The sequence below is a fragment of the Scyliorhinus canicula genome, unplaced genomic scaffold, assembly GCF_902713615.1.
Source record: "Scyliorhinus canicula unplaced genomic scaffold, sScyCan1.1, whole genome shotgun sequence".
Taxonomy (NCBI): Eukaryota; Metazoa; Chordata; class Chondrichthyes; order Carcharhiniformes; family Scyliorhinidae; genus Scyliorhinus; species Scyliorhinus canicula.
The window spans coordinates 568,362-593,559 of NW_024055744.1; the positions used below are offsets into that span (position 1 = coordinate 568,362).

The following is a 25,198-nucleotide window of genomic DNA, read 5'->3' on the forward strand; positions in this document are numbered from 1 at the left end:
TTAATCACCATCTCAAATATGTCTAAATGTATGACAAATGCAACTTACTGCGGATGCTTCAAACGGAAACAAAAACAGAAAATACTGGATAATCTCAGCAGGTCTGACAGCCTCTGGGGAGCGAAATGGCAGCTGTCGTTTCCAGTCAAGTGGACTCTTTGTCAAAGCTGTAGAACTGGAACTGGAGATTCAGACGATTGTGGGGGGGGGGGGGGGGGGGGTGGAGTGCTGTATTGGGTCTCGATAGAGGGCTAGCAATAGGTGGGAAATGACGCAAATGTCTCGGGTAGAAAGAAAAAGGGAATGTAAATGAGGCTAATCAAGGCTATGAAAGGTGCTGATGGCGCATCAAGCGGTCAGAATGTGTTAATGGCAGAACAAAGGTAAGCAGTGCGTCAGAGAACAATTACAAACAGGGATCAGATTGCTGAAGTAGGATGTTATGGGCTGGGGGGAGGTGGGCGATGTGAGGGTAAAACATATCAATGGAAGGGATGATAAGTTGATGGAAAAAACATGTGGTGAAGGGGGAAGTGAGAGTTCACAGTCTGAAGTTGTTGAACTAATAAAATGAAAGGGACAAAGAGCTGTCTGAGTCCACCAGAATTAGTCAATAGAAATGTGAATGCCCACACATAGGCAAACGTCTCGGGAACGTATTGGTTCCATGCAGCTTGAGCTCAGCTTCTCAAAGCAAACCCAATGTGAATGAATCCCGCCGTCTCCGCCGCAAAGAAATGAAGAAAACATGCGGTTTGACCAACGGGAAAACATCATCGAAGGGCTCGCCCGGGATTTGAACCCAGGACCTCTCGCAAATTCCGACAGCGACACACCCAAAGCGAGAATCATACCCCTAGACCAAAGAGCCCCGCAAACGGAGTCAAAGCATACTGTCATTGCCATCGAAAATCAATCTAACATCTGCGGAGAACGCCAAAAGTACTGCAATATCTCAGGTAGTCAGACGGCATTTGTCGACAGGACAACAAAGTTCGTCTTTCACCATCAACTTTTATTAAAACCGGGACAGGTTAGAAATGTGGTACGTCTTAACCAAGTGAATTAGCGGAGGGAGGAAACAGAACAACAGGAAAGGGCTCTAATGGGGGGCAAGTCAGGAGAGATTAAATAAGAAGAGGCCTTGGGACCCTGGCCACAGAGTTAGGATGGCATCTAATCAGAGAATAATGACACCACAGTATAAGGCCATTCCGGCCGCCGTGTCTGTGCCAGCTCTCTGTTAGCGCAATGGAAGAAACAAAGAAACAAAAGATATGTCTGGAGGAGCTATCGATGGCATATTGATCAACAACTACCGCCCGGACACAAAGAACAAGTGGAAACAAGATTGAATCCCAAATCTGCAATGGAAGGACACACAAAATGGGTGCAGCATTTACAGTGTGAAACTGCTGAACACACACTGAGTGTGAAAGCTGTATTGAGCACAGTGGAAAGATGCGCTGCTGTTCCTCGAGTGGCTGTTGAGCTTCTTTGGAACATTTCACGACGCCGAGGTCCGGGAGGTCAGCGTTAAGATCCAGCTCCCCAGTCAGTTCAATTCTCCACTTTGGCTCTGTGGATTAGATGGGTCACGTCCCTGTGGTTAACACAGATCTGGAGCATCAATTTTATCCAAACGCACTCCAGCTCAGACACTCTCTCTCTCTCTCTCTCTCTCTCTCTCTCTCTCTCTCTCTCTCGAGCATCATCTGTGGGGAGAGAAACGACGTAAACATTCCGAGTCCTGAGAAATCTTTTTCAGAGTGGGCCAATGTAAATCAACCCCGCCGCCAGCATCGCAAACAATTCGTAATCTCTGACCTGGAGTAAAGAGCCTGTCCTGGATTTAAACCCACGACCACTCCCATAGGCATTGATTGAAAATCCTTAAACGAGAACCAGACCTCGAGACCAAAGTGCACAAATTTAAGACCGACATTCAGCAAAATATAACTTATGTTAATTTCGATATAATTTCTACATCTCACGGCTTTATATGTTGAGACATCTGTTAATTTAAGAAACAGCTGTCGTTTGCAACAAGGCACCTGGCCTCTCAAACAGACCATCAGAATCTGCAGCAACACAGTGAGGTTGTATATTCCGCACGTCCATTGATTGCCAGCGGTTTCTGTAGTGTAGTGGTTATCACATTCGCATCACAGGTACCCGGTTCGAAACCGAGCAGAAACATCGAACATTTAGCATTTCGTGTGAGAAAAGTTTGCACAATTATTGGGCACAAATTAATTCTATTTCCTGAATGTTGCCGGAATCTCGTGTGTTCCAGGACTATGAAATTTCGTCTCACACGAGCCACGACACTGAATTGAACATTAAGGCCCAAGCACTGAATTTTCGGCAGGCAATGAGAGGTGAAGAATTTTCATATCTTGGCACACCTCGGATATTAGCTGCTAGTTCATCCACAACAGAGTTTCAGCGATTTACAAATGAACATATTTAATCACCATCTCAAACATGTCTAAATGTGTGACAAATGCAACTTACTGCGGATGCTTCAAACGGAAACAAAAACAGAAAATACTGGATAATCTCAGCAGGTCTGACAGCCTCTGGGGAGCGAAATGGCAGCTGTCGTTTCCAGTCAAGTGGACTCAATGTCAAAGCTGGAGAACTGGAACTGGAGATTCAGACGATTGTGGGTGGGGGGTGGGGGTGGTGGAGTGCTGTATTGGGCCTCAATAGAGGGCTAGCAATAGGTGGGAAATGACGAAAATGTCTCGGGCAGAAAGAAAAAGGGAATGTAAATGAGGCTAATCAAGGCTATGAAAGGTGCTGATGGCGCATCAAGCGGTCAGAATGTGTTAATGGCAGAACAAAGGTAAGCAGTGCGTCAGAGAACAATTACAAACAGGGATCAGATTGCTGAAGTAGGATGGTATGGGCTGGGGGGAGGGGGGCAATGCTTTGGGTAAAACATATCAATGTAAGGAATGATAAGTTGATGGAAAAAACATGTGGTGGGGGGGAGGGGGGAAGTAAGAGTTCAGTCTGAAGTTGGTGAACTGATGAAATGAAAGGGACAAAGAGCTGTCTGAGTCCACCAGAATTAGTCAATAGAAATGTGAATGCCCACACATAGACAAGCTTCTCGGGAACGTATTGGTTCCATGCAGTTTGAGCTCAGCTTCTCAAAGCAAACACAATGTGAATGAATCCCGCTGTCTCCGCCGCAAAGAAATGAAGAAAACATGCGGCTTGACCAACGGAAAACCTCATCGAAGGGCTCGTCCGGGATTTGAACCCGGGACCTCTCGCAAATTCCGACAGCGATACACCCAAAGCGAGAATCATACCCCTAGACCAACGAGCCCCGCGAAAAGAGCCAAACCATACTGTCATTGCCATCGAAAATCAATCTAACATCTACGGAGAACGCCAAAAGTACTGCACCATCTCAGGTAGTCAGGCGGCATTTGTCGACAGGACAACAAAGTTCGTCTTTCACCATCACCTTTCATTAAAACCGGGACAGGTTAGAAATCAGAAGGGGGTTCAGTGCAGTTAGATTGCGAATATACAGACCGGACGATGTACCACATGCTATGGTATCAGCAAAACCCGGCACAGCCGCCGAGATTGGTCATCATGAACATATTGACGATGAAGAAAGAGGAGATCTCAGGACGATATCTGGCGGCTGCCAACAAGTCTAAAAAGAATGGTTACCTCAATATAAACGCGCTCAGTGTGGAGGACGGGGCGGTCTATTACTGTGCAATGAGCACAGTGTCACAAAGCAGCTGCAACCACGTACGAAAGCCTCAGAGAGTATTTTCAATTCCAGCAAATTTGCGTTCCTGCCCTTGTACCGGTTGATGGTTTGATCTGGATTCAGAAAAATACTCAGGTCTATTTCTCCACAATTGCATTGCCGTCTCTGTCCTTGTATTGGTCAATAGAGGAGCCGTGTCGGATTCGTGAGATTAATCAGCATGTCGCGATGCACAGTAAATTTAAGATTGGAATATCCACTTCCGAGCAGCAGTAATGAAAGTTCTCAGATGTGGGGCTAATAAAATCTTCCAGGACCGTTAACTTAGGTCGACCTTATGCCAATGAGTCTGAGCCCCCAGTAGTCTTCAGCGGAACATCGACTTTCTGATCGAAAATACATCAAATCTATGTTGACATTTCCTGCTTTCTGTTATGGAGGTTCCCAGATAAGGGACGTGTTTCAACGAAAGTGTGGTGCTGTCCAAGTGAGTTCTGTAAAATCCACGGGCCTGTGATGATTCCACGTCTCACAAATGTCCATGCCCGCGGGACCACGTGTACGCGCCTTCCAGATATTTTCCGCACTGCCTCAGGGGACCAATATTGCCAGCATTCTCATTCGGTCCTTGGCAATCAGAGGATTGGCCGTCACTGTTGAAATGCACAGAGTTGTGATCCTGTAGTCGTCTCCGTGGCGCAATCGGTTAGCGCGTTCGGCTGTTAACCGACAGGTTGGTGGTTCGATCCCACCCAGAGATGAATTGTTGTTCCACTCCTGGATGATATCTGTTTAGGACAGGGCTCAATTGCTGGCTTTGCAAGCAGGTCAGATCATTAAGCGCATCACCTCCATACTCCCGGAATGCCTTGACCCACTTCAATTCGCATACCGTCGCAACCGGTCCACATCAGACACCATTTCCCTGGCCCGATGCTCATCCCGAGAGCATCTCGAAAACAAGGACTCCTATTTATTGACTACAGCTCCGCCTTCAACACCATAATCCCAGCCAAGCTCATATCAAAGCTCCAAAACCTAGGACTTGGCACCCCCACTCTGCAACTGGATCCTTGACTTTCTGACCAACAGACCACAGTCAGTAAGAATGAACACCAACACCTCCTCCACAATAGTCCTCAAAACTGTTGCCCCGCAAGGCTGCGTACTTAGCCCCCTACTCTACTCTCTGCACACACACGACTGCGTGGCAAAACTTGGTTCCAACTCCATCTACAAGTTGGCTGACGATACGACCAGAGTGGGCCGGATCTTGCATAACGACGAGTCCGAATACAGGAGGGAGATAGAGAACCTAGTGGAGTGGTGTACCGACAACAATCTCTCCCTCAATGCCAGCAAAACTAAAGAGCTGGTCATCAACTTCAGGAAGCAAAGTACTGTACACACCCCTATCAGCATCAACGTGGACGAGGTGGAGATGGTTAGCAGTTTCCCCACTGTCGCCAGACTCCTAAATGACTCTCTTATTGACTGACCTCATTAACACTACACCCTGTGTGCTTCAACCGATGCCAATGCATATGTAGTTACATTGTATATCTTGTGTTGCCCTATTATGTAGTCCCATGTATTTTCTTGAAATTTGTTTAATTCCCTTTTCTTCCATGTACTGAATGATCTGTTGAGCTGCTTGCAGAAAAATACTTTTCACTGTACCTCGGTAATAAACAAATCCAATCCAATAACCCGTCTTGCTCCATTTTCACATAATAATAAATGGCGTTGGTCTTTCTGACCGCCCTCTCGCATCCACCTTGAGAGATGAATATCACCCCCCCCCCCCCCCCCCCCCACCACACACACACAAACATATACCCCTACCCCTCTTGGTGTCGGTTTGTTTCTGGGACCCACTGCCTTTCTGCTATAATGTGATTGACGGCACAGACACATATAGGGATCTCTATATTTTTGTGCTGGTATTTCTCTATATATGTGTCATATTGCGATCACTTCTACATTTGCTGCTACGCAGATTCTCTCCTATCAGACGGAATATGAACCGTGCAGGCTGCCCGGATGCTGACTGTGTATCAGGATCGTCAGTACCGATTGTACTGCTGTGTGGCGTCAGTATCCTCTTCAACCCTCATTTCAGCGTCCAGATGTTCCACTGGGTCTTGGTGGCTCCAGTCTGATAGAAACGAACAGAAAACAATAATAATCTCAAAATTCAGAATCAGCCTCATATTGACCAACGTCACGGTCACCTGCACCATACTCATTATTATTTAATTAACAATAATATCTGGTTACTCAGTAAGGGGAGAATGGGGGTTTTGCATTGAAGGAAATACTGAGTAGCGAGATCATAACGAAGAGGGTGACGAGGCAGTTCCCCGCGATCGTTCCTGAATCAATCGCTCTTCAGGGCAGGCAATTATCTGTCAGAGCAGCAATCCAGATTCAGGTCCCACTGCATTGCTGATCCAACCAATGACAGGAATCGAGCAGCGGCAGCAATGTCTAGAATATCCCAATGGTGTTGGAGCGAGGTCATCACACGGAAACTGTGACCGGTGCACCGCAGACTCAAAGCTGAAAATTGTGCGGCGGTTATCAGCTGCAGTCACAAGTGATGGGGCGGAAATAGCGACAGTTGAGCACCCAGCATCCCGTGACCATCCTGCACCTGCTCAACTCACTGAGAACAATATAGTGTCGGAGGGGTGGGGCAGATTGAACTGACGCTACCTGCGCCTATTTGAAATAACTTTTTCTATTGCCCTTTTTACCCTGCATTTAAATCCCGCGGGGTTTTCCGTTCTCAAGTTCTGACAATGCTTTTTGAAATGTTCTATTGATTCTTCTTCTCTCATTAATTGTTGCGCCAGACTCCAAATGATAACAACTCACAGTGCAATCAACCTCACTTGCTTTCATAAGGTGCGGTGGCCAAGAGGAAAGGCGTTGGTTTCGTAAACCAAAATCGCGGGTTCAAATCCCGCCCCTGCCTCGGTGCTGATCCATTCAAAGAAGTTTCATTGTCTCGCAAACACTTGCAGCATGAAATATCGTTCACCTATCTTCTTTATAGGACATTTAACCTTCAGCTAATGAAAATAATTCCAGATAATCTGGTCTCTGAAAAAAGCGATGTTCAGAGCAGTTCCCCTTTTGTACCTTCTTCGTCAGAACCAAAATAAAGAAAACTAGTCTGTTGAACCCTGCTATTATTCTGAGTTCTAACCTCCGCATGTCCACCAAAGTCTTGGCATTCTTTCGACTTCGTCCTAAGGTGTGAACCGAGAACTCCAGGGATGATTGGCACAGATTAAGCATCGTTTTTTTATTAGAAACACCTATAGTGACAAAGATAGTGTATACACAGCTGAAATTTAGATTTCTGTCTAGGTTTCCCGCCCTGATATGCATTGCAGTCAACACTGAATCCACTCAACAGCCGAATTCTAACACGGAGTAAACCGAATCCGGCAGCAGAGGGCGCCAAATTCAAGCACGGGCGTCAGAAACTCACCTAATGGTGTCGGCCAAGCCGATAGGATGGGAGGCGAGTGATGTCACAATTGACCCACTCCCTGCACTGCACTAAGTTCCCTCTCTCCTACACAATCCCTGACTCAGTCCAGTTCAGTTCACTGGGAGAGATTCAGTCAGACATGTTAGTGATAATACTGGCGGCTTTGGCACAGTAAGTAGTTATAGTGCTAATTAAACCAGATTAGCATATTAATACACATCGGCTAGAGTATAATTAACGATCGGGAATGTCTATGAAGTGCCTGCATCAGAGGTCCCAGAAAATGCCGCAGATACAAGCAAATTTGTATCAAATCTGTTTAAACTCAGGGCGGCACGGTGGCGCAATGGTTGGCACTGCTGCCTCATTGCACTGAGGACACGGGTTCGATCCCGGTCCCAGATCACTGTCCGTGTGGTGTTTGAACATTCTCACTCCCACAACCTAGATGTACAGGCTCAGTGGACTAGCCACGCTAAAAAGCACCTCTTAATTGAACAAACTTAAACTTTATAAAGGAACAACAATCTGTTCATTTCATTCCTTCGCTTTCGCAGGCCGGCAATGTTCAATCCAGTAGCTCAGTCACCAGTGACAATAACAGTCTCAGAAGGGGCTTCGGTGAAGTTAAATTGCCAATATAAAGGCCCCAACATGTACAAAATGCAATGATATCAGGAGAAACCGGCACAGCCACCGAGATGGATTATCACCAACAAGTCAGCAATGAAGAAAGATGTGGGTTCAGGACGATATCTGGCGTTTGCTGACAAATCTAAACAGAACGGTTACCTCAGTATAAGCGCATTCGATGTGGAGGATGGGGAGGTCTATTACTGCGCACTGAGAAACAGCGTTCGAGAAAACCTAAAGCCCCGTACACAACGCTGAGTGAGTGTTTACAGCATCACTGAGGTTCCTTTCCGAGAAGGAATTGATCCCAGGCACAGGCAAGCAATCATGTCTATTTACCGGACATGTCTCTGTCCTTGTGTAGATCAAGAGAGGAATAGTTTGGGAAATCTTGAGAGCTATGGTTGAAAATATCAGCCATGATTGAATGGCAGAGCGGACTCGATGGTCCAAGTGACCTAATTCTGCTCCTATGTCTAATAGTCTTATGGTCTTATTATGGTCCATCATACCGCAAATTGTATTGTAACTTTAAAACCAGAATATCAACCTACCGGCAGAGGGTGGCAGTCAACTGAGGAGATGGACGAAAATCATGGCCTGCTCTTGCAGAAAGTCCAAGGACAAAGACTCCTTGTCACCTGTTCTTTTAACGAAAAGCATAATGGATCAATACGAGCTGCGGTACAAAATGTACAAGGTACTTAATGGGTGGCACTGTGGCTCAGTGGTTTGCTCTGCTGCCTCATGCTCCTAGGACCCGCGTTCGATTCCCGGCTTGGTTCTCTATCTGTGCGGAGTCTGCACGTCCTCCCCGTGTCTACGTGGGTTTCCTCCAGGTGCTCCGGTTTCCTCCCTCAAGTCCCGAAAAGACGTGCTGTTGGGTGAATTGGACATTCTGAATTCTCCGTCTGTGTACCTGAACAGGGGCCGGAGTGTGGTGACTCGGGAATTTTCACAGTAACTTCATTGCAGTGTTAATGTAAGCCTACTTATGACACTAGTGAAGATTATTATTACGACAATGTACGCTTAATGTATAATAACCGCCGAGCAACATGAGAATTACTATCAGTTGGGACATGGGAAGCACATTGTGCCAGGTTTAGACTTTAATAGAAATGAATTTTTCGATCGAGAATACCTGAAATTTCTGTTGACACGACTTGTCTTCTGTTCGATTCCCACGCAGATCAGGGACAGACTTCGCCCATTTATGTTATGAAGAGACGTTGCATAGTTTTGGGTGTACAAGATTATGAGGGGCATGGCAGGGTGGATAGGGAGCAGTTGTTCCCCTTAGTTGAAGGGTCAGTTATGGGGAGACACAAGTTCAAGGTGAGGGGCAGGAGGTTATGGTGAATTTGAGGAAAATCTAATTTAGCCAGAAGATGGTGACTGTCTGGAGTAAACTACGTGGGAGGGTGGTAGAGGCAGTGTGCTTCACATCCATTAAATAGTACCTGGCTGAACACATAGCACGTCTTCATATTCAAGGCTATGGAACACGTGCTGACAAATGAGGTCCTGTAGTTAGTCCTGTATTTTTCACATGTTGGTGCAGACTCGATTGACCGGAAGGCCTCATCTGAATTGCTTGGTTCTGTGCATCTGTGATTCTGAGTGCTATAACATTCCTGGCACTATAATAATTCCGCGAGTGACAAACTTCCAGGATTTCTACGTACATATTTATGTCCAGGTATTGGCTGCCCAATTTTACTGGCCTTGTCTTTCACTGGCGTGTCGCTGGCAATCAGAGGAATGCATTTCTCTGCTGCAATAAAGCAAGATGTGATAATGTTGTGATAACAAGTACCGTGAGCCGGCTGCGACATTGGGATCGCCGCACCATTGAAGGATACGGCCTGCTGGACCTCTCGCAAATTCCGACAGCGAGACACCCAAAGCGAGAATCATACCCCTAGACCAACGAGCCCCGCGAAAAGAGCCAAACCATACAGTCATTGCCATCGAAAATCAATCAAACATCTGCGGAGAACGCCAAAATACTGCAACATCTCAGGGAGTCAGGCGGCATTTGTCGACAGGACAACAAAGTTCGTCTTTCACCATCACCTTTCATTAAAACCGAGACAGGTTAGAAATGTGGTACGTCTTAACCAAGTTAATTACCGGGGGAGGAAACAGAACAACAGGAAAGGGCTCAAATAGGGGGCAAGTCAGGAGAGATTAAATGAGAAGAGGCCTTGGGTGCCTGGCCACAGAGTTAGGTTAGCATCAAATCAGAGAAGAATGAAACCACAGTATGAGGCCATTCCGTCCGCCGTATCTGTGCCAGCTCTCTGTTACCGCAATGAAAGAAACAAAGAAACAAAAGGTGTGTCTGGAGGAGCTATCGATGGCAGATTGATCAACAACTACCGCCCGGACACAAAGAACAAGTGGAAACAAGATTGAAACCCAAATCTGCGATGGAAGGACACACAAAATGGGTGCAGCATTTACAGTGTGAAACTACTGAACACACACTGAGTGTGAAAGCTGTATTGAGCCCAGTGGAAAGATGCGCTGCTGTTCCTCGAGTGTCTGTTGAGCTTCTTTGGAACATTTCACGACGCCGAGGTCCGGGAGGTCAGCGTTAAGATCCAGCTCCCCAGTCAGTTCAATTCTCCACTTTGGCTCTGTGGATTAGATGGGTCACGTCCCTGTGGTTAACACAGATCTGGAGCATCAATTTTATCCAAACGCACTCCAGCTCAGACACTGTCTCTCTCTCTAGAGCATCATCTGTGGGGAGAGAAACGACGTAAACATTCCGAGTCCTGAGAAATCTTTTTCAGAGTGGGCCAATGTAAATCAATCCGCCGTCACCATCGCAAACAATTCGTAATCTCTGACCTGGAGTAAAGAGCCTGTCCTGGATTTAAACCCACGACCACTCCCATAGGCATTGATTGAAAATCCATAAACGAGAACCAGACCTCGAGACCAAAGAGCACAAATTTAAGACCGACATTCAGCAAAATATAACTTATGTTAATGTCGATATAATTTTACATCTCAAGGCTTTATATGTTGAGACATCTGTTAATTTAAGAAACAGCTGTCGCTTGCAACAAGGGACCTGGGCTCTGAAACAGACCATCAGAATCTGCAGCAACACAGTGAGGTTGTACATTCCGCACGTCCATTGATTGCCAGCGGTTTCTGTAGTGTAGTGGTTATCACATTCGCCTCACACGCGAAAAGTCCCCGGTTCGAAACCGGGCAGAAACATCGCACATTTAGGGTTTCGTGTGAGAAAAGTTTGCCCAATCATTGGGTACAAAATAATTCTGTTTCCTGAACGTTGCCGGAATCTCGTGTGTTCCAGGACTATGAAATTTACCCTCACAGAAGCCACTACACTGAATTGAACATTCAGGCCCAAGCACTGAATTTGCGGCAGGCAATGAGAGGTGAAGAATTTTCATATCTCGCACACCTCGGATATTAGCAGCTAGTTCATCCACAACAGAGTTTCAGCGATTTACAAATGAACATATTTAATCACCATCTCAAACATGTCCAAATGTATGACAAATGCAACTTACTGCGGATGCTTCAAACGGAAACAAAAACAGAAAATACTGGACAATCTCAGCAGGTCTGCTAGCCTCTGGGGAGCGAAATGGCAGCTGTCGTTTCCAGTCAAGTGGACTCTTTGTCAAAGCTGGAGAACTGGAATTGGAGATTCAGACGATTGTGGGTGGGGGTGGTGGAGTGCTCTATTGGGCCTCGATAGAGGGCAGCAATAGGTGGGAAATGACGAAACTGTCTCGGGCAGAAAGAAAAAGGGAATGTAAATGAGGCTAATCAAGGCTATGAAAGGTGCTGATTGGCGCATCAAGCGGTCAGAATGTGTTAATGGCAGAACAAAGGTGTGTCAGAGAACGACTACAAACAGGGATCTGATTGATCAAGTAGGATGGTATGGGCTTGGGGGAGGGGGGTAATGCTGAGGGTAAAACATATCAATGGAAGGAATGGGAAGTTGATGGAAAAATCATGTAGTGGAGGGGGAAGTGAGAGTTCACAGTCTGAAGTTGTTGAACTGATAAAATGAAAGGGACAGAGAGCTGTCTGTGTCCACCAGAATTAGTCAATAGAAATGTGAATGCCCACACATAGACAAGCTTCTCGGGAATGTATTGGTTCCCTGCAGTTTGAGCTCAGCTTCTCAAAGCAAACCCAATGTGAATGAATCCCGCCGTCGACGCCGCAAAGAAATGAAAAATACATGTGGGTTGACCAACAGAAAAACTAATCGAAGGGCTCGTCCGGGATTTGAACCCGGGACCTCTTGCAAATTCCGACAGCGACACACCCGAAGCGAGACTCATACCCCTAGACCAACGAGCCCCGCGGAAAGCGCCAAAGCATTATGTCATTGCCATCGAAAATCAATCTAACATCTGCGGAGAACGCCAAAAGTACTGCAACAACTCAGGTAGTCAGGCGGCATTTGTCGACAGGACAACAAAGTTCGACTTTCACCATCACCTTTCATTAAAACCGGGACAGGTTAGAAATCAGAAGGGGGTTCAGTGCAGTTAGATTGCGAATATACAGACCGGACGATGTACCACATGCTATGGTATCAGCAAAAGCCGGCACAGCCGCCGAGATTGGTCATCATTAACATATTGACGATGAAGAAAGAGGAGATCTCAGGACGATACCTGGCGGCTGCCAACAAGTCTAAAAGAATGGTTACCTCAATATAAACGCGCTCAGTGTGGAGAACGGGGCGGTCTATTACTGTGCAATGAGCACAGTGTCACAAAGCAGCTACAACCACGTACGAAAGCCTCAGAGAGTTTTTTCAATTCCAGTAAATTTGCGTTCCTGCCCTTGTACCTTGGATGGTTTGATCTGGATTCAGAAAAATACTCAGGTCTATTTCTCCACAATTGCATTGCCGTCTCTGTCCTTGTATAGGTCAATAGAGGAGCCGTTTCGGATTCGTGAGATTAATCAGCATGTCGCGATGCACAGTAAATTTAAGCTTGGAATATCCACTTCCGAGCAGCAGTAATGAAAGTTCTCAGATGTGGGGATAATAAAATCTTCCGAGACCGTTAACTTAGGTCGACCTTATGCCAATGAGTCTGAGCCCCCAGTAGTCTTCAGCGGAACATCGACTTTCTGATCGAAAATACATCAAATCTATGTTGACACTTCCTGCTTTCTGTTATGGAGGTTCCCAGATAAGGGACGTGTTTCAACGAAAGTGTGGTGCTGTCCAAGTGAGTTCTGTAAAATCCACGGGCCTGTGATGATTCCACGTCTCACAAATGTCCATGCCCGCGGGACCATGTGACGCTCCTTCCAGATATTTTCCGCACTGCCTCAGGGGACCAATATTGCCAGCATTCTCATTCGGTCCCTGGCAATCAGAGGATTGGCCGTCACTGTTGAAATGCACAGATTTGTGATCCTGTTGTCGTCTCCGTGGCGCAATCGGGTAGCGCGTTCGGCTGTTAACCGAAAGGTTGGTGGTTCGATCCCACCCAGAGACGAATTGTTGTTCCACTCATGGATGATATGTTTTTACCGGTGTTGAGGACAGGGCTAAATCGCTGGCTTTGAAAGCAGACCAAGCAGGCCAGCAGCACGGTTCGATTCCAGTAACAGCCTTCCCGAACAGGCGCCGGAATGTGACGACTAGGGGATTTTCAGAGTAACTTCATTTGAAGCCGACTCGTGACAATAAGCGATTTTCCTGTTCTGATAACACCTACCGTGCACCGGCTGCGGCATGGAGTTGCCTCTATCGCTGTAATATCCTTCATAGCGCCGGGCTGGGCAACAGCTCAACGATGCTTTGTCTCCCCCAAGAACTCAGGAGATTGTGACACCTCCTCACGGACCTGCTAACAGACGAATGTTGAGCAGGAGTTGGCTATTCATCCCCTTGAGCCTTCTCCAACATTCAATAAGTTCGTGACAGATGCGAACGTGACCTCAGATTCACATTTCACCTACCCCGGATAACCTTTGATTACCTTTTCAGTTGAGAATCCAACCACATCTGTCTTAAAATCTTCAATGGGCCTACCTCAGCGGTCTCTGGAGAAGAATCCCTCAGAAAAAAAGCCCAAAGATCTACATAACCGGGCCGGGTCGAGCAGTATCTCTGGCCATGATGTTGAGATGCCGGCGTTGGACTGGGGTGAGCACAGTAAGAAGTCTTACAACACCAGGTTAAATGATTCTGTTTTGTGATTCACCTGAGGAAGGAGCTGCGCTCCGAAAGCTTGTGTTTGAAAAAAACCTGTTGGACTTTAACCTGGTGTTGTAAGACGTCTTACTGTATCTCTGGCAGCAGCGCATCCCTTCCCGATGAACTTAATGCATTCTATGCTCGGTTTGAGCAGGTAACCAACAATCCGCTGTCGAGTGCCCCAGCAGCCCATAATTCACCCATACCCACCATCAAGTTTCCGAAGTCAGATCGGCCTTCCGGAAAGTGAACCCACGGAAGGCGACGGGCCCGGATGGGATCCCTGGTCGTGCACTCAGAGCCTGCGCATACCAGCTGGCAGAGGTATTCACAGACATCTTTAACCTATCCCTACTCCACTCCGAGGTCCCCACCTGCTTCAAGAAGACCACCATCATACCGGTACCAAAGAAGAACCAGGCAGCATGCCTCAATGACTACCACCCGGTGGCCCTGACGTCAGTTGTAATGAAGTGCTTCGAGAGGCTGATCATGAAGCGCATCACCTCCATACTCCCGGAACGCCTTGACCCACTTCAATTCGCATACCGTCGGAACCAGTGCACATCAGACGCCATTTCCCTGGCCCTACACTCATCCCGAGAGCATCTCGAAAACAAGGACTCCTACATCAGACTCCTATTAATTGACTACAACTTCGCACCGTAAAATCACTCTTTCCACTTCACCACATGTTTATTTACATCAACTTAATAACACATTTTTGTTATTCTCCACCCATCGCTGGCCGTCTGTCGAGGCCCAATGCTTCACACTGCCCCCGCCCCGCCTACTTCCCCCACACACTCCGCCAGTCTACACCTGACCAAAGATCCAGTTGTCCAGCTTCGACAAAGAGTCACCCAGACTCGAAACGACACTTGCCATCTCTCTCCACAGAGGCTGTCAGACCTGATGAGACTGTCCTGTGTTTTCTGTTTTTCTTTCCCATTGACGCATCAGCAGTAAGTTGCTTTTATCGTACATTTAGACATGTTTGAAATGGTGATTAAATATGTTCATCTGCATCTGTAAACCCAAAAGATTCTGTGGTGGATGAACAAACTGCTAATATCCGAATCGTGGCAAAATAGGGAAGGCTTTTCTTCCCCTGGCGTCTTGAATATTCCGTATTTCTGACTTTGTTGCAGGAATTTTAATATCTCATGAGAGACCAAATCTCATGTTCCTCGAACGTGCGAGATTGAGGAAGAAAGGTATTTTGTGCAAACATTCGTCACACAAAAAGAGAAGTGTTAGGCGAATGTGATAACCACTACACTACAGAAACTGCTGGGAGCATCGCAATCAGTGGCCGTGTGCAATGTTGAACCTCAATGTACTGTTGCAGCTTCTAATTGTTCCGCTGAGAGGCCATGTAACTTATTGCAAGAAGCCGTTTCTTTAAAACCGATGTCTCAACTTATCAAAGGATCAGATATTGAACTTTGCTGAACTGGAGATAAGTTATGTTGAGCTTGAAGTTAAATTGAGAGGGCAAGGCTTTCATAAGTAACCACTGCTGAAACGGTAACTGATGATGCCCTGCTCACTTTGCTCTGCATCGGGAACCAGCTGTCCAACCCACTGAACTAAAGGGGACGCCAAATCTTTGAACTGTGAGCCAGCCAGGAGTCGAACCTGGAATCTCCTGATTCATAGTCAGACGCGTTATCCATTGCGCCACTGGCCCACAGCAGTTACAGGCTTTTGCTATTCCTCGATGATGAAGACCAGTTACGAGATTGAGGTAATATTTAGCGACAGACTAAACTGGAAACAACAGATGTTTCTGCCCGGTTTCGAACCGGGGACCATTCGCGTGTAAAGCTAATATGATAACCACTACACTACAGAAACAGCTGGCAGTGCAGACTCCAACGGACCTGTGTCACCTTCAACACAACTGCCTTGTTGCAGCTTCGCATGGTTCGGCTGAGAGGCCATGTCACTTCTCACAAGAACACGTCTATTTCTTTAAAACAGATGTCTAAACTTACAAGCCAGTAGAAGAACCTATATTGAGCTGAAGAATTTGTTCAGCAAATCTCTAACGGCGAAATGCTCTCTTCTATTATTAATGCAGCATTCTGAAATCCTACAGAAAAAAGCAACCGACTTTACACAATATTTGTTTCGTTATTCAATGCTTGAGTTAGAGTTTAAGAATTGACAATTATGTGTTTCTTATATTTGACCTCTTTGTGTTTTGGTGTGTAAAATGCTGCAGCCTAAATACCGTTCATGTATAAGAAAGGAGGGGTAATTCGAAATCAACATTGAGCCTGGATTCCCACACTGGCTTTTCCTGTTTCTCCATCAGGAAACCCGTTTTTTCTTTCCCAAAGCTGGTTCAGTTAAGTCTCTGGCATTTCCTCTAAGTCAGTTACAGTATCGTTTGTGTCTGTCCTTTTGAGTACACATTACTATAAGACATCCTTCAATCTGGCCCGCTGCATTTGCTGATCCCAATGCCATCTACTCTGCATTGGAGAGACTAAATGCTGACTGGGTGCCCACTTTGCAAAACACCTTCGCTCCATCGACAAACTGGTGGCAGACTCTCCTGTCGCTTGCTATTTGAACTCACTGTCCTGCTCTCATGTCCACATGTCCGATCTTGGACTGCTGCAATGTTCCCGTGTAGCTCAGCACAACGCCGAGGAAAAGCACCCCAACCTCCGAATAGGCACGGTGCAGCCTTGCGGATTTTACAGTACGCTCAACAACTTCGCACCGTGAAATCACTCTTCCCACTTCACCACATGTTTATTTCCATCAACTTATTTTCATTGCTTCCATTGATATGTCTTCCTCTCCCATTGTCTCCCCCTCCTCATTCCCCTAGCCAATCGCATCCCTCTTGGGAAATCCGCCCCTTCTTCCTCATTTTCATCTACCATTAACACATTCTAATCTTCTAATAGCCTCTGTCAGCACAGTTCTTATCACTGATTAGAAACATTTATATTCCCTTTTTCTTTTGACCCAACACATTTTTGTTATTCTCCACCCATGGCTGGCCGTCTGTCGAGGCCCAATGCTTCACGCTCCCCTCTCCCCCCACCCACCCTCCCCTTCCCCCACACACTCCGCCAGTCTACACCTGACCAAAGATCCAGTTGTCCAGCTTCGACAAAGAGTCACCCAGACTCGAAACGACACTTGCCATCTCTCTCCACAGGGGCTGTCAGACCTGATGAGACTGTCCTGTGTTTTCTGTTTTTCTTTCCATTGACGCATAAGCAGTAAGTTGCTTTTATCGTACATTTAGACATGTTTGAAATGGTGATTAAATATGTTCATCTGCATCTGTAAACCCAAAAGATTCTGTGGTGGATGAACAAACTGCTAATATCCGAATCGTGGCAAAATAGGGAAGGATATTCTTCCCCTGGCGTCTTGAATATTCCGTATTTCTGACTTTGTTGCAGGAATTTTAATATCTCATGAGAGACCAAATCTCATGTTCCTCGAACGTGCGAGATTGAGGAAGAAAGGTATTTTGTGCAAACATTCGTCACACAAAACAAGAAGCACGCGATGTTTCTGCCCGGTTTCGAACAGGGGACCTTTCGCGTGTTAGGCGAATGTGATAACCACTACACCACAGAAACTGCTGGGAGTATGACAATCAGCGGCCCTGTGCAATGTTGAACCTCAATGTACTGTTGCAGCTTCTAACGGTTCCGCTGAGAGGCCATGTAATTTATTGGAAGAAGCCGTTTCTTTAAAACTGATGTCTCAACTTATCAAAGGATCAGATATTGAACTTTGGTGAACTGGAGATAAGTTATGTTTTGCTTGAAGTTAAATTGAGAGGGCAGGGCTTTCATTAGTAACCACAGCTGAAACGAGAATTGTTGATGCCCTGCTCACTTTGCTCTGCATCGGGAACCAGCTGTCCAACACACTGAACTAAATGGGACGCCAAAACTAGGAACTGCGAGCCAGCCAGGAGTCGAATTTGAAATCTCCTGATTCGTAGTCAGACGCGTTATCCATTGCGCCACTGGCTCACAGCATTTATTGACTTTTGCTATTCCTCGATGATGAAGACCAGTTACGAGATTGAGGTAACATTTAGCAACAGACTAAACTGAAAACACCAGATGTCTCTGCCCGGTTTCGAACCGGGGACCATTCGCGTGTAAAGCGAATGTGATAACCACTACACTACAGAAACCGCTGGCAGCGCAGACTCCAACGGACCTGTGTCACCTTTAAGTCACCTGCCTTGTTGCAGCTTCGCATGGTTCGGCTGAGAGGCCATGTCACTTCTCACAAGAACACGTCTGTTTCTTTAAAACAGATGTCTAGACTTACAAGCCAGTAGAAGAACCTATATTGAACTGAAGAATTTGTTCAGCAAATCTCTAACGGCGAAATGCTCTTTTCTATTATTAATGCAGCATTCTGAAATCCTACTGAAAAAAGCAACCGACTTTACACAATGTTTGTTTCGTTATTCAATGCTTGTGTTGAGTTTAAGAAATGACAATTATGTGTTTCTTATATTTGACCACTTTGTGTTTTGGTGTGTAAAATGTTGCAGCCTAAATACCGTTGTTTTAGAAGAAAGGAGGGGTACTTCTAAATCAACATTGAGCCTGGATTCCCACACTGGATTTTCCTGTTTCTCCATCAGGAAAACCGTTTTTTTCTTTCCCAAAGCTGGTTCAGTTAAGTCTCTGGCATTCCTCTAAGTCAGTTACAGTATCGTTTGTGTCTGTCCTTTTGAGTACACATTACTTTCTGACAGCCTTCAATCTGGCCTGTTGCATTTGCTGATCCCAATACCATCTACTCTGCATTGGAGAGACTAAATGCCGACTGGGTGACCACTTTGCAAAACACCTTCGCTCCATCGACAAACTGGTGGCACACTCTCCTGTCGCTTGCTATTTGAACTCACTGTCCTGCTCTCATGTCCACATGTCCGATCTTGGCCTGCTGCAATGTTCCCATGTAGCTCAGCACAACGCCGAGGAAGAGCATCCCAGCCTCCGAATAGGCACGGTACAGCCTTGCGGATTTTACAGTACGCTCAATAACTTCGCACCGTGAAATCACTCTTCCCACTTCACCACATGTTTATTTCCATCAACTTATTTTCATTGCTTCCATTGATATGTCTTCCTCTCCCATCGTCTCCCCCTCCCCATTCCCCTAGCCAATCGCATCCCTCTTGGGAAATCCGCCCCTTGTTCCTCATTGTCATCTGCCATTAACACATTCTAATCTTCTAATCGCCTCTGTCAGCACAGTTCTTAACACTGATTAGAAACATTTACATTCCCTTTTTCTTTCGACCCAACACATTTTGGGACACAGTGGAGCAGCCGGATGCTGAAATAAAGATTGAAGAGGAAAGTAATGTCACACTAACCTGCAACTTGAAGACAACACTTCTAACCCGTATGTGTACTGGTACAGTCAGAGTCCCGGGAAGTCTCCACAGTACATTCTTCATGTTCCGGGAAAGAACATTTACAGACACCGTGACATCCCCGATCGCGTTTCAGCTACCTTAAATCAAACTGCGAAGCTTAGCAACCTAATGATAGGCAACACGCTGATGTCTGACAGTGCACTGTATCTTTGTGCCTTGCAGCCCACACTGCTACAGATATAGCGGGTCCCGTACAAAAACCCAACAGTCAGGGTTCCAGTTCGGGCTCAGCAAGGAAACAATAATCCAGCCTCCATAGTGACAGTCACAGTAGGAGACCATTAGAAAATTTGCAACAAATCGCGCCCTACTACACGGTATCCCAGATGTGATCCCACTCATACCCTCTATAACTGAAGCATAACCTTCATGTTTTTGTGATGAATTCACCTCACAATCAACAACAATATTCTCATTATTTGCTACACCTGTAAACTGGCGTTTGTGATTCACGCACTCGGACACCCAGATCCCTCTGAATCTCAGTCCACTGCAATTCCCCAGATAATCAGCTTCTCTGTGTGTCTACCTCCCAAAATTAATAATTCCATATTTTCCACATTATATTCTGTTTGCCAGATCTTTGTCCATTCACTTACCCTATCCATGCCCTTTTATAGGCCCCTAAGGTCCTCTTCAACATTTACTTTCCTACATCTCTCTCTGTGGTCCGCAGGTTGAGCAACTATACTGTCCAAGTCATTTATCTAAATTGTAAACTTTCGAAGGCCCAGCACTAACCACATCCTGACAAACAGAAAAAAAATCCAGTTTGATGTTCGTTGTGGATTTCAGGAAAAGGTTACAGAAATACAGATCCCGGGACCCCAGCTGAGGCAGCAATAACAAACTGGGAAAGATCTCCACTATCACAGGGGACAAAATGTGTATCAGAGTTTGAATAAGCTGCTGTCAGGACGGCAGCTCGCAGCGTTACCCAATGTGAATGAATCCCGCCGCAAAGAAATGAGCAAAACTGTCGCTTGGTTTAATGTTTAAATGTTTAATGTCAAGGGCATTCAGCCTCTGCTCTCCGTGTAAGCGTTCTCCAAGGCGGTCTTCAGGACACTCGACAACGCAGATTGCCGAGCAAAACTTATAGCTAAGTTCCACACGCATGAGTGCGGCCTCAACAGGGATCTTAGATTCATGTCGCATTACATCCACCCCCCCACCATCTGGCCTGGACTTGCAAAATCCTACCAACTGTTCTGGCTTGAGACAATTCACACCTCTTTAACCTGGGGTTACCCCCTATCTCTGGATCTGTAATGATTTGATTACCTGCAAATGCTCGCATTCCAAGCATTGTCCAGCATCTCTGACTTTGTCTATATAAATGTTTCTGGATCATACCTCTCCATTCACCTGAGGAAGGAGCAGTGCTCCGAAAGCTCGTGTTTGAAACAAACCTGTTGGACTTTAACCTGGTGTTGTAAGACTTCTTACCATCCTCAATGTGTTGCTGCAGCTTCTGATGGTTCGGCTGAGGGGCCATGTCGCTTATTGCAAGAAGAGCCATTTCTTCCAAACTGATGTCTCAACTTGTAAAACCATCAGATATCAAACTTAATGATAGATAAGTTATGTTTTGCTTGAAGTGGAAGTTAAATTGGGAAGGCGGGGCTTTCATAAATAAGCTCATCCTTGCGAGAATTGATGATGCCCTGCTCACTTTGCTCTGCATCACGAATCAGCTGTCCACCCACTGAGCTAAAGCGGGAAGCCAAACGGTAAATGCCAAGCCAGCCAGGAGTTGAAGCTGGAATCTCCTGATTCGTGATCAGGTCTGCAATATATTGCGCCACTGGCGCATCACGCTACTTTCTCATCAATTTGTTTTGTGAAATATTTACATTGTATTTTGAATTTGAAACAGAACTTTGCAGGAAAAACAAAATCAATACTGGAACAACAATAAAAAGAACTATATACAGTCTGTCACCATTCGACTCAGCGCGAAACCTCCCCCATCTCGCCAGTCTCCCCGGGTCCCCTCAGCCTCCCTTGTGCCCTCGCTGGTCGGTCTAGGGTTGTCTTCCCCCTTCTCCTCTCCTTCCCCCTTTCTTTTCACCCCCTTAGGCTTCGACCGTGTCTCTCCTGTGGCTGGGGGTTTGTCCCCTTTCCCCACGTTGCCTCTTTTGTGCCTCTCCAGCTCTTCCTCCTCTACCCCCGCCCCCCCCCCACCCCACTTTCCACGGGGTGTGTCTTCCTACGGTTCCTCCTTGTCTTTTTTCTTTTCTTCTCTCTTTTGAAAAAAAACTTTCCAGTTTCCCAATTACTCGTTTCTGACCTCAAACAGGTTTTGGAACAGACCAACAAATGGCCCCCATGCAGTCAGCAAGCCTTCCTCCGATCCTCGCATGGGGTATTTTACCTTCTCCAGGTGGAGAAATTCCGAGAGGTCAGCGGGCCGGCCTGCAGCTGAGGGTGGAGCTGCTGATCGCCAGCCGAGCCGGATTCTCTGGCGGCGATTAGGGAAGTGAAAGCAAGGGCGTCGGCCTTCTTTCTCATCTGTAGGTCTGGCTGCTCCGACACCCCGAAGATTGCCATCTGTGAGCACGGCTTCACCCTCACCGCTACAACATTACACTTTCCCTCGAAGAAGGCTTTCCAGATCCCAGCACATTTGACCACATGTGGTCTCCAGGGCCCACTGGTACCCTACTCTCTCCTTACTGAGAGAATGTTTCATCTGAAAGTGCCTCATTTCCCTGTCCTATCGGCAGTTCCCATTTCTGCGTCAGTTCGTTCATCGTCGTCTGGTTCCCTATGTAGAAATCACTGATTGTCAGAGTATCCCGGCCCTGTCTCCATTTCTTAAAGATGGTGTCTAGCATGCCGAGGGAATCTGTGGTTACCGCCGATGGGGGCCATGGGGACAAGCCGAAGTGCTGTCTTAATTGGCGCCATGTTTTCAGTGTAGCCGCTACCACCGGGCTGGATGTATATTTGTCGGGATGGTAGTGCTAGCGGAGCTCGGGCCCGGAGGACTCCTCCATCCACACCGACGTCCGAATTGGTTTCGGGTATCCATCCCCTCACTCTGTCCGCCCGTTACAGGCCAGTGCTAGTACCACAGAGTTGGGAGTGGCAGGCTACCCTTGATGTTCCTCCTTTACAGCGTTGGTTTGGGAACTGCCTCTGGTTCACCCCCCTCTCCCCCCCCCCCGCCCCCCCCCCCTCCCCCCCCCCCCCCCCCCCCCCCCCCCGCCTTCCAAACAGCCACAAAGCCATATTTAAGGGATCCAGATTCTGGAAGAAGGCCTTGGGGATGAAGATCAGAATGGATCTGAACAGGAAGAGGAACCTCCGCAGCAAGTTCATTTTGATCGCCTGCACACTCCCCGCCAGGGAGAGAGGGGTGCGTCCCACCTCTGTAGGTCTTGTTCAGCTTCCTCCACCAGGCTGGTCAGGTTCCACTTGTGGATCTGTGTCCAGTTTCTGGCTATTTGGATCCCAGGTATCGGAATCAATTTTGGGCTATTTTAAACGGGAGCCCCTCCAGCCTGTCTCTTCCCCCATTTGTGTTCACTGGGAATGCCTCACTGTTGTCCAGGTTGTGTTTATAACCAGAGAAGGTTATGTACTCTTTCAGTATCTGCATTATTGCCTATAGTGCTTCCTAAGGGTTTGAGACATAGAGGAGCGGGTCATATAGATTAAGACGCTGTGCTCCCTGTCTCCTCTCTGGATGCCCTTCCAGCTTTTTGGTCCCGCAGGGCAATCGCCAAGGGTTCGATTGCTCGTGCAAACAGGTGCGGGGGCAATGGGTATCCCTGCATTGTGCCTCTTTGCAGCTTGGAGTATTCAGAGCTGGTGGTATTGGTTCAAACGCTCGCCTGAGTAGCGTTGTACAGGACTCTCACCCAGGCGGCGAATCCTGCACCTAGCCCAACCGCTCCAGTACCTCGAGGAGATCATTACATTCGACTCTGTCGAAGGCCTTTTCTGCATCCAGGGAGACGATCACCTCTGGTGTTCTCTCATCAGGGATGGGGGCGGTCATTATTACATTCAATAGCCGGCTGATGTTCGCAGTGAGTCGCCTACCCTTTGACAAAGCCCGTTGGGGCCTCTGTGACCACCTGTGGTACACAACTCTCCAGCCTTTTGGCTAGGTCCTTTGTGACTATTTTTGCGTCCGCATTTAACAGTGAATTGGGTCTATATGGTCCACAATCAGTCGGGTCTTTGTCTTTTTTGGGGATCAATGAACTTGTGACTTGCGCTAGTTGTATTAGGCAGAGTGCCCCTTGCCAGTGAGTCCGCAAACATGTCTCTTAGCTGTGGGGCCAGGACAGGTGCGAAGTTTTTATAGACGTCTGCCTGGAACCCATCAGGTCCCAGCGCCTTCCCCGCCAGCTGATGCTCTCCATGATTTCTCCCAGATCTATTGGTGTTTCCAGCTTCCCCCGTCTGTTCTCCCCAACTGGCATTTCCAGTCCGTCGAGTAACTGTTTCATTCCCGCGCCCCCGTCAGGGGAGATCGAGGGTGCACAGTCCGCGGTAGAAGATACTCGCTTGACTACTTTTTGTTCTGCTACCAGTTTGTCTCTGCTATCCTTTACCTACTTCCCTCGTGGCTGCCTGCTTCCTCGGCTGGTGAGCCAGTATGCGGCAAGCCTTATCCCCATGTTCACAGAAGGTCCCCCGTGTCTGGCGGAGTTGGTACACTGCTTTCCTAGTGGAGACCAGGTTAAAATTTGTAGCTTTTTCCTCTCTGCCCAACTCCACCAAAATGACCAGCAGCCTTTCTGGGATCAGAACAGAGTTCCCTCCACGGGATTTTCAAAACCATTTAAAACAACTGACCGTGCCTTCGTCTGCTGCTGGACTGGATTTCCCTGCAGTTCAATCTGGCTGTACAAAGAGAAAGGTTTTTACTTTGAAGCGTTAGGCAGAATCCATCAGGTGAGAGGTCACAGGTGTGACCCCCGAACTTCTGATCAAAACAAAACTAAACTCAAGATAAAGCCTCTTTGTCCTGCAGAACACTCCAGAACGCTCAGCGCCAATAAACATCGGGTACCAGCAAAGTATCAATGTACAACAGCTTATTGGCCATCAGCCAAGTCAATCAAAGGAGTCATCACTGTGTCAGACCAAACAACACATCCTGCAGGATTTTCCTGTTTCTAAATTAAAGATAAAGTCTATCTTAAAGACATAGGTCCCATTAACAGTCCAGGTACAAAAATTGAACGAGCAGAATAAATTAAATTAAAAAGAAGAATCAAGGGACAGACAGGAGTTAACAGAAGATCCTTACCATGGAGAGGACCAGTTGATTTGAGTCCTCAACTAAAGGTTATTGGCCCACAGCTGACGTCATGCCTGGGCGACCAGCCGATCACAGCACAGAAGAAACATCCCTCGCTTTCCCAATGAGTGAAAACTGCCTCTGATCTGTGTTTACTCTTTGCCTCTGATCTGAGTTTTCTCTTTGCCTCTGATCTGAGTTTACTCTGTGATATGAGAATAGAAGCAGCAACATATTTCAAACAGTGTCACTGTTTACTGTCCAATCAGGAACCATGTGCTCCCTGTGTGCTTTACTGATAATCATGGTCTTGCTGCCCGGTGAGTCTGAGCTCAAATCCTCAGTGTGTGTTTCATGGGTTATATTTACTC

At 46.9% G+C, this 25,198-nt stretch overlaps 8 non-coding genes across 8 annotated transcripts; 3 read left to right on the plus strand and 5 right to left on the minus strand.

Annotated features, from left to right (window-relative positions):
* Positions 1-3,253: 3,253 nt before the first annotated feature.
* On the minus strand, positions 3,254-3,343 carry trnap-ugg. Its single transcript is given in 2 exon segments — positions 3,254-3,289; positions 3,308-3,343. It is a non-coding gene; the product is annotated as a tRNA-Pro (tRNA).
* Positions 3,344-4,432: 1,089 nt separating this feature from the next.
* trnan-guu lies at positions 4,433-4,506 on the plus strand. Its single transcript has one exon. It is a non-coding gene; the product is annotated as a tRNA-Asn (tRNA).
* Positions 4,507-11,050: 6,544 nt separating this feature from the next.
* trnav-cac lies at positions 11,051-11,123 on the plus strand. The gene has a single exon. It is a non-coding gene; the product is annotated as a tRNA-Val (tRNA).
* Positions 11,124-13,334: 2,211 nt separating this feature from the next.
* On the plus strand, positions 13,335-13,408 carry trnan-guu. Its single transcript has one exon. It is a non-coding gene; the product is annotated as a tRNA-Asn (tRNA).
* Positions 13,409-15,732: 2,324 nt separating this feature from the next.
* trnah-aug lies at positions 15,733-15,805 on the minus strand. Its single transcript has one exon. It is a non-coding gene; the product is annotated as a tRNA-His (tRNA).
* A 94-nt stretch (positions 15,806-15,899) lies between these two features.
* trnav-uac lies at positions 15,900-15,972 on the minus strand. The gene has a single exon. It is a non-coding gene; the product is annotated as a tRNA-Val (tRNA).
* Positions 15,973-17,656: 1,684 nt separating this feature from the next.
* Positions 17,657-17,729, minus strand: trnav-aac. The gene has a single exon. It is a non-coding gene; the product is annotated as a tRNA-Val (tRNA).
* A 496-nt stretch (positions 17,730-18,225) lies between these two features.
* On the minus strand, positions 18,226-18,298 carry trnav-uac. The gene has a single exon. It is a non-coding gene; the product is annotated as a tRNA-Val (tRNA).
* Between the last annotated feature and the right edge of the window lie 6,900 nt (positions 18,299-25,198).